Genomic DNA, 13,692 nt, shown 5'->3' with positions numbered 1-13,692 from the left:
CCATGAAGGTGCGGAGCCAGGTTATGGACATCAAGAGTTGCGTATGGTGACAAAAAATTAGTAGCATTAGGTTTAGCATATGATGTTTGAGGGTAATTGGCCAAATAACTAGTCGTAACATGGCCAATTCCCCTATCCACCGGCACGTTTGGATTAACGTACTACAAGTTATTTGCTGATGAATAAAACCTTGAAACACTTTGTTGCATACCATTGGAAGTTCCTACATAGGGTGTCTCAACTTGATTAACCGAACTCATCATGTTATTCATCGGCATATAAATTTGTGGGGTTGCCGATGCATGGGAGTTGGGTTACATATGTTGCATGTTGCAAAAATTATATGAAGTAGAATCATGGAGATTTTGTTGCATCGGCCCTTGCACATAATTATATGCATGATTGATAAAGCTAGGGCTAGCAACAACATATGCATTATTTGCATCTACATATGTGCATTGGGTATTCATATTACCTTTGTAGATTGCAAACCCTAGATGACGATCTCTTCGTAGCAAGAACATGCCGGAGACCGTTCAAAGCTTCGTCCCCAGCGGAGTCGCCAAAAAGTGTGTTCGCACACGAACACGTCACCGTGTACCCTCGACGCTGGGGGTGATGCACCGCAACTCACGTCTAAGGAGACCCGCCGGAAGCGCGGTACGCAAGACAATTCGGCAGGCGCTTTTGAGGACCCGAAACCCCACACGCCCGGGAGGGACCCCGTCAGGGCGCGCGGCGGCTATGGGCTGCCCTAGGTCGGCCTGACCGCCCTAGGGCCTCAAGGTTCGCCTCCCTACAACAAGAAGAACGAACGAAGAACGATGAATAAGAAGAACAAAGGGGAGAGGTAAAAGTAAAGGTAAAAAGTTGTAGATGAACTGATCGATTGTATGTTGTTCAATCAGCCGTCACCTCCTATCTATATAAGAGGCGGATGGACTTTCCGTACAAGAAAAGGACTTGCCTTGCCGTCCAATTCATCAAAATCTAACCAAATTCGGACTTCTCAGGACCTCCGGCCCGGATGTCCAGCTGTAGGCCAGGATGATCCGGCCATGCCCAGGTTTCTAATTGCAGTCCACTAATCGGGCTGTAACTTTTTCATACGAACTCGGATTAAGATGATTTTTATATGAAAATCAACCGCTTCGACGAGACGCACAACGTTTCTGTTGAACAGTTTTCGATTTGAGGTCATCTTGAGGGTGTTTCGGGCCATTGTATAAAGTCTGCAGCAGAAAAACTTGTCCGGACGTCCGGACAATTTCCTGGATTGTCCGGCCTTTACCCAGATCATCCGGTACTTGACCCAGATCATCCGGCTTCAAATTTTAGTTTCTGTTGTTTGGTTCAATTTTTCGGCACCCGGCCAGATGATCTGGACCCCAGTCCGGATGATCCGGCCATGCAGTGTTGCAGCGCACAGTTTTGGTTGTAACTTTTGCATACGACCTCAGATTAAGATGATTTTTATATCAAAATCGTCCGTTTCGACGAGACGAAGAACTTTTCTGTTGAAGAATTTTTCATCCGAGGCCATCCTAATTAGGTTTCATGCTATTTTCTAATCTGATGTCAACACGGGTATCTCCGAAATTGTCATATCTTTTGCACTTGAGCTCCGTTTTGGTCCATCTTCATATTTATTTCGATCTTGTTGAAGAGGGCCATCAAATAGTGACATGAACTCATAATTTTAACCTCATCCCATTATAGACTCAAGTCACTCTTTGCGATCATGCCATTTTTGAGATACAGCGGTACTGCCGCTTAAGGACCATGGGCGGTACTACCGCTAGTACCTCTCAATCTCCACTTCTGTCGAAACGGTAAACTCTAAGGAGGGGAAAGGAGCTGGGGGTGCAAAAAGGAAGTGTACGTGTTGATTCCACACTAGCCTTTCCAATGCGGACCCCCTCTTGATAGTACAGTGTCTTCTACGACTCAAGTCCACCAAAGCCGAAATGAAGGAGACTACACCATCTTCACTTGAAGCTCCGAGGGGAAAGAATCTTCTCATGCCAATGAATGAATCTCTAAAATACTCAACGCACACGATTAGTCCTCAAAAGCATTTCCATCAATCACCAAAACTAGTTAGAGAGAGACATGCCCTAATAGTCTCCCCCTTTTTGGTGGATTGATGACAACACGAGATTTGTACAAAGGAATGAAATGATAATAAGCGAATCTCAGATACTACAACATATAGACGGGCTCCCCCTAGATGTGTGCACTTAATTAGAGGTGCCTTTGGAATCCCAAGTACAGGCATTAGGATTAACACTCCCCCTATATTTTATAGTCTGATGATGTCTACTACAAAATCTTCTTCTTGTAGACGTTGTTAGGCCTCCAAGTGCAGAGGTTTGTAGGACAGTAACAAATTTCCCTTAAGTGGATGACCTAAGGTTTATCAATCTGTGGGAGGCGTAGGTTGAAGATGGTCTCTCTCAAACAACCCTGCAACCAAATAACAAAGAGTCTATTGTGTCCCCAACACACACAATACAATGGTAAATTGTATATGTGAACTAGTTCGGTGAAGAGATGGTGATACAAGTGCAATATGGATGATAGATATAGGTTTTCGTATCTGAAAATATAAAAACAGCAAGGTGACAAGTGGTAAAAGTGAGCGTAAACAGTATTACAATGCGTTGAAACAAGGCCTAGGGTTCATACTTCGACTAGTGCAAGTTCTGTCAACAATAATAACATAAATGGATCATATAACTATCCCTCAATATGCAACAAAGAGTTACTCCAAAGTCACTAATAGCGGAGAACAAACAAAGAGATTATTGTAGGGTACAAAACCACCTCAAAGTTATTCTTTCTGATCGATCTATTTAAGAGTTCGTAGTAAAATAACACGAAGCTATTCTTTCCGTTCAATCTATCATATAGTTCATACTAGAATAACACCTTAATATACAAATCAACCAAAACCCTAATGTCACCTAGATACTCCAATGTCACCTCAAGTATCCGTGGGTATGATTATACGATATGCATCACACAATCTCAGATTCATCTATTCAACCAACACAAAGAACTTCAAAGAGTTCCCCAAAGTTTCTACCGGAGAGTCAAGACGAAAACGTGTGCCACCCCCTATGCATAAGTACACGAGGTCACGGAACTCGCAAGTTGATCACCAAAACATACATCAAGTGGATCACGTGATATCCCATTGTCACCATAGATAAGCACATGCAAGACATACACCAAGTGTTCTCAAATCCTTAAAGACTCAATCCGATAAGATAACTTCAAAGGGAAAACTCAATTCATCACAAGAGAGTAGAGGGGGAGAAACATCATAAGATCCAACTATAATAGCAAAGCTCGCGATACATCAAGATCATTCCAAATCAAGAACGCGAGAGAGAGAGAGAGAGAGAGATCAAACACATAGCTACTGGTACATACCCTCAGCCCCGAGGGTGAACTACTCCCTCCTCGTCATGGAGAGCGCCGGGATGATGAAGATGGCCACCGGAGAGGGATTCCCCCTCCGGCAGGGTGTCAGAACGGGTCTAGATTGGTTTTCAGTGGCTATAGAGGCTTCTAGCGGCAGAAATCCCGATCTAGGTTTCTTTCTGGAAGTTTGGGGTTATATAAAAGGTGTTGGAGTCGGGAACAAGTCAGGGGGTCCCCGAGGCGGCCACGAGGTAGGGGGCACGCCCAGGGGGTAGGGCGTGCCCCCACCCTCGTCATGGCCTCGAGACTCTTCTGGCCCATCTCCGGTACTCCGTGGGCTTCTTCTGGTCCAAAAATGATCTCCGTGAAATTTCAGGTCAATTGGACTCTGTTTGGTTTTCCTTTTCTGCGATACTCAAAAACAAGGAAAAAAACAGAAAACTGGCACTGGGCTCTAGGTTAATAGGTTAGTCCCAAAAATCATATAAAATAGCATATAAATGCATATAAAACATCCAAGGTTGATAATATAATAGCATGGAACAATCAAAAAATATAGATACGTTGGAGACGTATCATCTGACAACATTTGCATCAGAGATGAGACATATATGAGCTACGATGCAATAGAGTAGCAAGTGAGCATAGACATATGAGATAAGCATGAACTCACAAACAACTAACGTACTTGACATACAAAGATACTAATAGGATAGGGTAGCACATGCCTCACACCATATGATAGGGTACCAGGTCTCACGAGCACAAACCAAACGAAAGTAAATGACGAGAAAAGAGTTTGTGAGAGAGACAGACAAGGCAAATAAGACACGCTCGCAACTCGAAAAATCCCTAAACTCTCTCCCCCTTTGGCATTGGGACACCAAAAGGGCAAAGAGTGCTACTACTACCACAGGTGATAGCACAACTGACGATCTCCATCATCACATCCCCGCGTGATCGCCCTCTCCTCCGTCATAGGCAGGGGTTGCTCGGTGGTTGAGCCTGTCCATGGGTAGTGCTGTTGAACCCACTCCTCCTCATCGGTGATCTTGCCCTCAGAACCGCTGGCAACTATCGCACCGAACTGACGCGGGAGCTCCTTGTGGCGGCTCCTAGCCTTCTTCTCACACACATGAGCCATATATCCATGAGACTCCATGCAGAAAAGTTTCTTCATGTTGCGTTTGAGCTTCTTTGCCCATGAGGGCTCCGCTCCGGAGGGCACATAGTCCTCATCATCATCAGCATTAGCATCTGCCTCAACCTTGTCTGCTCCAGACAGAATCCCAGACTTCGGAACTGAAGTGCCCCAGTTCTCCTTCTTCCTCAGACGCTTGATCTCATGAGGGATCAACTCGCTAGTCCCTAGCACGACACCAAGATAAGAGTGCTCCCAAGATTTCTTAATAAGAAACATGAGAAAAGGAGCATAGATGGGGTACTTACGCTCACACAGCGGTGAGAAGCTTAGACCACATGACATGAGAGATATCCAAGGATTCTCCAGTGTTTTCTTCATTCTCATGCTGACAGAAAAGTAACATGTCCACGAGAAATGAGTGAATCATATCCAAGTTCCCAATGCGAGGGAAAAGAGTCTCCCTAAAGATGGGATGAAGGATGTCCAGAAAGGCAGGCAGCTCATAGGTTTCCTTCTGCGTCTCGGGGTTAATCTTCAAGGTGCATTAAGGCCAAAGAGATTGCTTGTGAGTAGAAGTTGTATTGTGGTGAGGACAAAAGCCAACCGGGTTCTCAAGCCCTTGATCTTCAATCCCAAGTAATTCCATGAGCGCCTTCCATTTGACAGAGAGAAGTTTGCCATTTGTCATCCAAGTCAAAGTTCTTTCACCATCAGTGCCAAGACGGTCCGTGGCATAAAACTAAGCCACCAAATCCACATCAAAGTCCTTGTTGAATTCCATGATCCTGAGAATGTTCAGTTGAGAACACATCTGCAGAGCTTCGCCAAAGTAGGCGGGATCCTTCTCCATATAGGCAAGGTCGATGGAGCAGACATCAACATAGAGATTCTTCTTTGCTTTGATCACATCAAAATAGATTGCCCACTGAAAACGGTTCCAGAAAGGAAGCTTGACGAGATTGGGTTCTTGGTCTTGCTCATAGGGATTGCGCCAATGCTTCTCCCATAACTCCTTGGCAGTCATTTTAGTCACGGACTTGGGCTTTGTCTTGGGCTTCTTGGCGGTACTCTTGGAAGGTTGTTGGGACTGAGTTCGTGGAACACTTGAAGAAGGAACACTTGAATAAGCAGCCATTGCCTCAAAGGTGTGATAGCGCTTTGAAACAGAATGCCCGGAGTTGACACGATGGACAGGACGCTCCGAAGGGCCATTCGACTCCACCAAAGGAAATGGTGAAAAACGGCGCGGAAAAGGCGGCCTGACGACGACCTTCGGCGACGCGTTCATCGCAGGAGCACAAATAGGACGAGTGGGTTGGGTCGAATGGGTATGGGGGAGAAGAAACTCCCCCTTCCCGACATAACCCCCCATCCTGCCTTGCAACGGTAGTACCGCTCTGGAAGGCGGTAGTGCCGCTTGAGACCAATAAGCGGTAGTACCGCTCGACCAGTGGTAGTACCGCCCAACACACGGCTCTACACGACACATAGAAAAAGGGAATGTCCTAGCCCGAACAGAAACTACCGAAAGAGCCGGGAGGCAACTTGAAGAACAAAACACAGCCAAAAAGGCAGAAAAACACCCACGAAGAGACCCAAACAACACTACAAACACAAACAAACCAAAATGATTACACACCTCTCAAGGAGAGGGTGGTGTCCGAAGCCACCTATGTTTGAGTCAATTGGTATGGCACCGTGAAGAATTATCCTTGGGCCCATGACCAAAACTCATCTTTGAAGCACAAGTACCATCAACAATGGTGAATGTGAAAGAGTTGATCGATTTATGCATAATGGGGGAGGGAGAGATCATTGAGAGAACAACACTCCCCGTATGTCCATGCCTACACCTAAACTAGACATCGAGATGAGTATGGTGGGGTGTGCAAAGGTTCAAGCCACATTGCTCAAATCAATGATATTTAGCTCATGCCTTAACTCACGAAATCTTGCTTCATCCAAAGGCTTCGTGAAAATATCTGCAAGGTTATCATGAGTGTTGACATAGTTGAGCTCAATCTCCCCTCACCTAATGTTATCCCGGATGAAGTGATACTGAATCTCAATATGCTTCGTCTTGAAGTGTTGCACCGGGTTGAGAGAAATCTTGATGGCACTTTCATTGTCACACCAAAGAGGCACTTTGTCACAAATGACACTGTAATCCTTTAAAGTTTGCCTCATCCATAGAAGCTGAGCACAAGAACTACCGGCGGCCACATACTCGGCTTCGGTGGAGGAGAGAGACACACAACTTTTCTTCTTAGAAGACCAACTCACCAAAGAGCAACCAAGAAATTGGCACCCTCCGGAAGTTGACTTCCTATCCACTTTGTCTCCCACCCAATCCGAGTCCGAAAAGACCATGAGGTTGAAGTTTGCTCCTCTAGGGTACCATAAGCCATAGTTTGGGGTATGAGCCAAATATCGAAAGATTCGCTTGACCGCCACATAGTTGCTTTCCTTAGGTGAGGCTTGAGACCGTGCATAAATTCCCACACTCAACATGATATCCTGTCTAGATGCACAAAGGTAAATCAAGGAGCCAATCGTAGAATGATATACCTTTTGATCCACCGCTTTACCATTGGGATCGATGTCAAGTTGGCATTTGACGGGCATTGGAGTAGAAGTCGGCTTGACATCACCTAGCTTGAATCTCTTGAGCATGTCTTCAGTGTATTTGGCATGGTTGGTGAAGGTTCCTTCTCTTCTTTGTTTGATTTCGAAACCGAGAAAGAACTTCAACTCTCCCATCATGGACATCTTGAACTTTGAGGTCATGAGTGTGGCAAACTCCTCATTGAAAGCTTTGTTAGGAGAAACAAAGATAATATCATCAACATATAGTTTGCATACAAACAACTCCCCTTTGACCTTCTTAGTAAAAAGAGTGGGGTCAATTTTCCCAATTTCAAACCCATAATCTTGCAACAACTCGGTAAGGTGCTCATACCACGCACGTGGGGCTTGTTTGATGCCATAGAGTGCCTTATCGAGTTGGTACACATGATTGGGAAACTCAGGATCCTCAAACCCCGGGGGTTGTTTGACATACACCAACTCATTAATAGGACCATTTAGAAAAGCACTCTTCACATCCATTTGTTGCAACTTGAATTTATGATGAGAAGCATAAGCAATCAACAAACGAATAGATTCAAGGTGGGCAACGAGAGCAAAGGTTTCACCGTAGTCCATGCCCTTGACTTGGGAGTAGCCTTGTGCCACCAGACGAGCCTTGTTGTGAACAATAATCCCATGAGAATCTTGCGTGTTCTTGAATATCCACTTGGTTCCAATAACATCATGGTTCTCCTTTGGTCTTGGCACCAATCTCGACACCTTGTTGTGCTTGAAGTTGTTCAGTTCTTCATGCATGGCATTAAGCCAATCTGCGTCCTCCAGCGCCTCATAGACCTTTTGGGGTTCAACACAAGAAACAAACGCATGATGTTCACAATAGTTTGCTAATTGTCGACAAGTGCTAACCCCCTTTCTTAAGCTTCCAAGCACATTGATGCGGCTTGAAGCTACGTCGGTATTTCCCCAAAGAGGAAGGGATGATGTAGCACAACGACGGTAGGTATTTCCCTTAGTGATGAAACCAAGGTTATCGAACCAGTAGGAGAACCAAGCAACACTACGTAAACAACACTTGCACACAAATAACAAATACTCGCAACCCGACTTGTAAAAGGGGTTGTCAATCCCTTTCGGGTAACGGTGCCACAAATTGGCAAACATACGTGAATAAATTGTAGTAGATTGGTAGATGGGATGCCAAATAAAAGAAATCTATACCTACTAATACAAGAAATAGGTATTCTTAGTCTGTCATGCTATTTTGTAGAAAACCCCCTAATGTTTTTTTCTAATAAAAGAAATAGGTATTCTTAGTCCGTCATGCTATTTTGTAGAAAACCCCCTAATGTTTTTTCTAATAAAAGAAATAGGTATTCTTAGTCTGTCATGCTATTTTGTAGAAAACCCCCTAATGTTTCTAACATTAAACCCATAATACATATCAACTGTTTTTTAAATACTCATATCTTCTAAACCGTAACTCCAAATCTAACATGTTATATATGGAATTTGATTAGAAAAATATGTAGAATCTAAATATGATGTTATTTTACCTGTTAACAATTTAAAAATGCTATCTAGTCTGCAATGTTAATCAACAATGCATTATTCGTCTTTTTTCATACCAGTACTGATTCAGATTGGGGATGAACACCTCACCAAAATCAGGATTGGACATGAAATAGAAGATAAATTTGCTAGAGACACCCAATAAATAAGGATATGCATGACAAGAAAAAAAGAAGGACCCAATAAAGATGTGATGTCCACTATAGAAAAATAAAAGATACAGCGCAGAGGAGATCCGATAAAGATGAGATGTTGCGCTATTCTCCTATATATAAGAAAAAAAAGGACATGCATGAAAAAGGTAAAAAGGAGGCATGCATATCCCGTTACAACACACGAGCCTTTTTGCTAATAAGAATAAATTGCAACAAGGTAATTTTTGTATTTTTGGTTTAATAGATATGAAAATAAAAGGCAAATAAAATAGATTGCAAAGGCAAATAATATGAGAAAGAGACCCGGGGGCCGTAGGTTTCACTAGTGGCTTCTCTCGAGAAAAATAGTAAACGGTGGGTATACAAATTACTGTTGGGCAATTGATAGAACTTCAAATAATCATGATGATATCCACGCAATGATCATTATATAGGCATCACGTCCAAGATTAGTAGACCGACTCCTGCCTGCATCTACTACTATTACTCCACACATCGACCGCTATCCAGCATGCATCTAGTGTATTAAGTTCATGGAGAAACGGAGTAATGCAATAAGAACAATGACATGATGTAGACAAGATCTATATATGTTAGAAATAGACTCAATCGTTTTATCCTTAGTAGCAACGATACATACGTGTCGGTTCCCCTTCTGTCACTGGGATCAAGCACCGTAAGATCGAACCCACTACAAAGCACCTCTTCCCATTGCAAGATAAATAGATCAAGTTGACCAAACAAAACCCAAATATCGGAGAAGAAATACGAGGCTATAAGCAATCATGCATATAAGAGATCAAAGAAACTCAAATAACTTTCATGGATAAAAAGAGATAGATCTGATCATAAACTCAAAGTTCATCGGATCCTAACAAACACACCGGAAAAGAATTACATCACATGGATCTCCAAGAGACCATTGTATTGAGAATCAAACGGGAGAGAGGAAGCCATCTAGCTACTAACTAAGGACACAAAGGTCTACAAAGAACTACTCACGCATCATCGGAGAGGCACCAATGGAAGGGGTGAACCCCTCTGTGATGGTGCCTAGATTGGATATGGTGGTTTTGGACTCTGCGGTGGCTGGAATTGATTTTCGTCGACTCCCCTAGGGTTTTCTAGAATATTGGGGTATTTATAGAGTAAAGAGGTGGTCCATGGGAACTTGAGGGGGGCACAACCCACCAAGGCGTGCCTGGGCCTCCAGCGTGACCTAGTGGGTTGTGCTCCCCTCGGAGCAGTCCCCAGGTGCTTCTTTGGCCCATTGGTTGTCTTCTTGTCCAAAAAAAATCCACAAAAAGTTTCACTGCATTTGGACTCCTTTGATATTGATTGCTTGCGATGTAAAAACATGCAAAAAACAGCAAGTGGCACTTGACACTATGTCAATAGGTTAGTACAAAAAAATGATATAAAATGGTTATAAAACATCAAATATTGATAATATAACAACATGGAACAATCAAAAATTATAGATAGGTTGGAGACGTATCACACATTCTTCATGAGATGATCTTTGGTAGTGATCTTGGACGCAATCTTGGCGGCTCGACGCTCCAATTCCTCCTCAAGAGAGAGTTGAGGAGGGGTAACCTGAGCGTCGTCTTGAGCTTGTTCTTGATCTTGAGCTTGCTCTTTATCTTGAACTTGCTCGGTAGTGAGACCTTGGCCTTGGGCATCACTTGGTGGTTCACCACTATCTTGAGGTTGATCTTCCCCTTGATCTTGTTCATTTGGTTGAGGGCCTTCACTTTGTTCTTCGGAAGCGTGTGGGTCTTGGGTTGGTGATGGTTCCACTTGAGTGGAACATTGTCCTTCTCCTTCGGCCATAAGGGGTTTCTCAATGGGTAGGATATGACCAACATCCATTCTTCTTATGGCTTGGGGAGGAATTTCATCACCTACATCACAAGTACCACTTTGCTCCACTTGGGAGCCGTTATTCTCATCAAACCCCATGTTACACGTCTCCTCAATGAGTTCTGTGGACTTGTTGAGGACACGGTAAGCATGACAGTTTGTAGCATAACCAACAAATATGCCCTCATGAGCTCTAGCCTCAAATTTAGACAAATGAACACCTTTCTAGAGAATGAAACACTTACAAGTGAACACCCGGAAGTACTTGAGGTTGGGCTTGTTGCCGGTGATATCTCATATGGAGTCTTGTTCAAGCCATTGTGGAGATAGAGCCGATTGGATGCATGACAAGCGGTGTTCATGGCTTCGGCCCAAAAGTTGTAAGGAGACTTGAACTCCGCCATCATGGTTCTTGCCGCGTCCATCAAAGTCCGGCTGTTCCTCTCCGCTACACCATTTTGTTGAGGGGTGTAAGGTGTAGAATATTGATGCTTGATACGTCTCCGTCGTATCTATAATTTTTGATTGTTCCATGCCAATATTCTACAACTTTCATATACTTTTGGCAACTTTTTATACTATGTTTGGGACTAACATATTGATCTAGTGCCCAGTGCCAGTTCCTGTTTGTTGCATGTTTTTTGTTTCACGGAATATCCATATCAAATGGAGTCCAAACGGAATAAAAACTGACGGAGATTTTTTTGGAATATATATGATTTTTGGGAAGAAAAATCCTCGCGAGACGATGCTCGAGGGGCCAACGAGGCAGGTGGCGCACCCCTGACCCTGGTGGCCACCCCGTACGGCGGTTGATGCCCTTCTTTCGCCGCAATAAACCTAATATCTGGATAGAGATCGTGTCAAAATTTCAGCCCAATCGGAGTTACGGATCTCCGGGAATATAAGAAACGGTGAAAGGGTAGAATCTGAGAACGCAGAAACAGAGAGAGACAGAGAGACAGATCCAATCTCGGAGGGGCTGTCGCCCCTCCCGTGCCATGGAGGCCATGGACCAGAGGGGAAACCCTTCTCCCATCTAGGGAGGAGGTCAAGGAAGAAGAAGAAGGAGGGGGGCTCTCTCCCCCTTGCTTCCGATGGCACCGGAGTGCCACCGGGGGCCATCATCACCACCGCGATCTACACCAACACCTCCGCCATCTTTCACCAACATCTCCATCACCTTCCCCCCCTCTATCTACATCGGTCCACTCTCCCGCAACCCGCTGTACCCTCTACTTGAACATGGTGCTTTATGCTTCATATTATTATCCAATGATGTGTTGCCATCCTATGATGTCTGAGTAGATTTTTGTTGTCCTATCGGTAGTTGATGAATTGCTATGATTGATTTAATTTGCTTGTGGTTATGTTGCTGTCCTTTGGTGCCCATCATATGATTGCGCGCGTGGATCACACCCTAGGGTTAGTTGTATGTTGATAGCACTATGTATTGGAGGGCAAGAGTGACAAAAGCTTCAACCTAGCATAGAAATTGATGCATACGGGATTGAAGGGGGACCAATATATCTTAATGCTATGGTTGAGTTTTACCTTAATGAACATTAGTAGTTGCGGATGCTTGCTAATAGTTCCAATCATAAGTGCATAGAATTCCAAGTCAGGGATGGCATGCTAGAAGTGGCCTCTCGCACATAATACTTGCTATCGATCTAGTAAAGTAGTCAATTACTTAGGGGAAATTTCGCAACTCCTACCACCACTTTTCCACACTCGCTATATTTACTTTATTGTTTATTTATCTAAACAGCCCCTACTTTTTATTTATGTAATCTTTATTATCTTGCAAACCTATCCAACAACACCTACAAAGTACTTCTAGTTTCATACTTGTTCTAGGTAAAGCGAACGTCAAGCGTGTGTAGAGTTCTATCGGTGATCGATAGAACTTGAGGGAATATTTGTTCTACCTTCAGCTCCTCGTTTGGTTCGACACTCTTACTTATCGAAAACTGTTGCGATCCCCTATACTTGTGGGTTATCAAGACCTTTTTCTGGCGCCGTTGCCAGGGAGCAATAGCGTGGGGTGAATATTCTCGTGTGTGCTTGTTTGCTTTATCACTAAGTAATTTTTATTTGTTGTTCTTAGTTGTTTTCTATCTTTAGTTTTGGGTAGGAAATGCAAAATACCAAAAAAATTAGTTGTACCTACTAAACGAATGGTTGAAGAACTACTCAAAATCTATCACACTGCTGAAGCTTATTACTTGGATCATCTTCGATCCCTATGTGCTCGTGCTGAAACCCCAACTAGCTTAGTTGAGGCTTTAGATGAGCATGCTTATTATGTGCGACACCTAATATCTAAAAAAGGGAAAACTTTACTGGATCAAATTCATCGTTTGCAATGATATGCTTGGAATTTATGTGAAATATATGATTTTACTTGTTGTTCTGAAAACCCTAAGAAACACCTTCCCTATCAATGTGAGTTTAGAGATAATGGAATCGTATCTTCGTATGCTAAGGGTGTTTATAATTACTATGATGTTTAACAAATTGAAGAATTTGTTGCTTTTAAGGGTGCTTACGAAATTGCTTCTTTGATTGAAAAGCATGATGCTACTCTTTACAAATCTGAAAATTTTGCCATACTTAAATATTGCTATGATAATTATGCTTCTAATGCCTATGTTGAACTATATATTGAGGACTACTCCGCTGTCCAAGAAGAGACTAATATTTTGCAGGAGTCTAAGGAAGAAGAAATTGATGAAACTGTGAGCTCATTGGATGAAAAAGATGAGGAAGAGAGCGAAGAACAAAAGGAGGAAGAGCGGATTAGCTACCCGTGCCCAGCTTCTAATGAGAGTAACTCTTCAACTCATACATTGTTTAATTTCCCTTCGTGCTTACCGAAGGATGATTGCTATGATGATTGTTATGATCCCGTTGATTCTCTTGAAATATCCCTTTTTG

The sequence above is a fragment of the Triticum dicoccoides genome, chromosome 4A (assembly GCF_002162155.2).
Source record: "Triticum dicoccoides isolate Atlit2015 ecotype Zavitan chromosome 4A, WEW_v2.0, whole genome shotgun sequence".
Classification (NCBI taxonomy): domain Eukaryota; kingdom Viridiplantae; phylum Streptophyta; class Magnoliopsida; order Poales; family Poaceae; genus Triticum; species Triticum dicoccoides.
Note: the sequence above shows the minus strand (reverse complement) of the source record.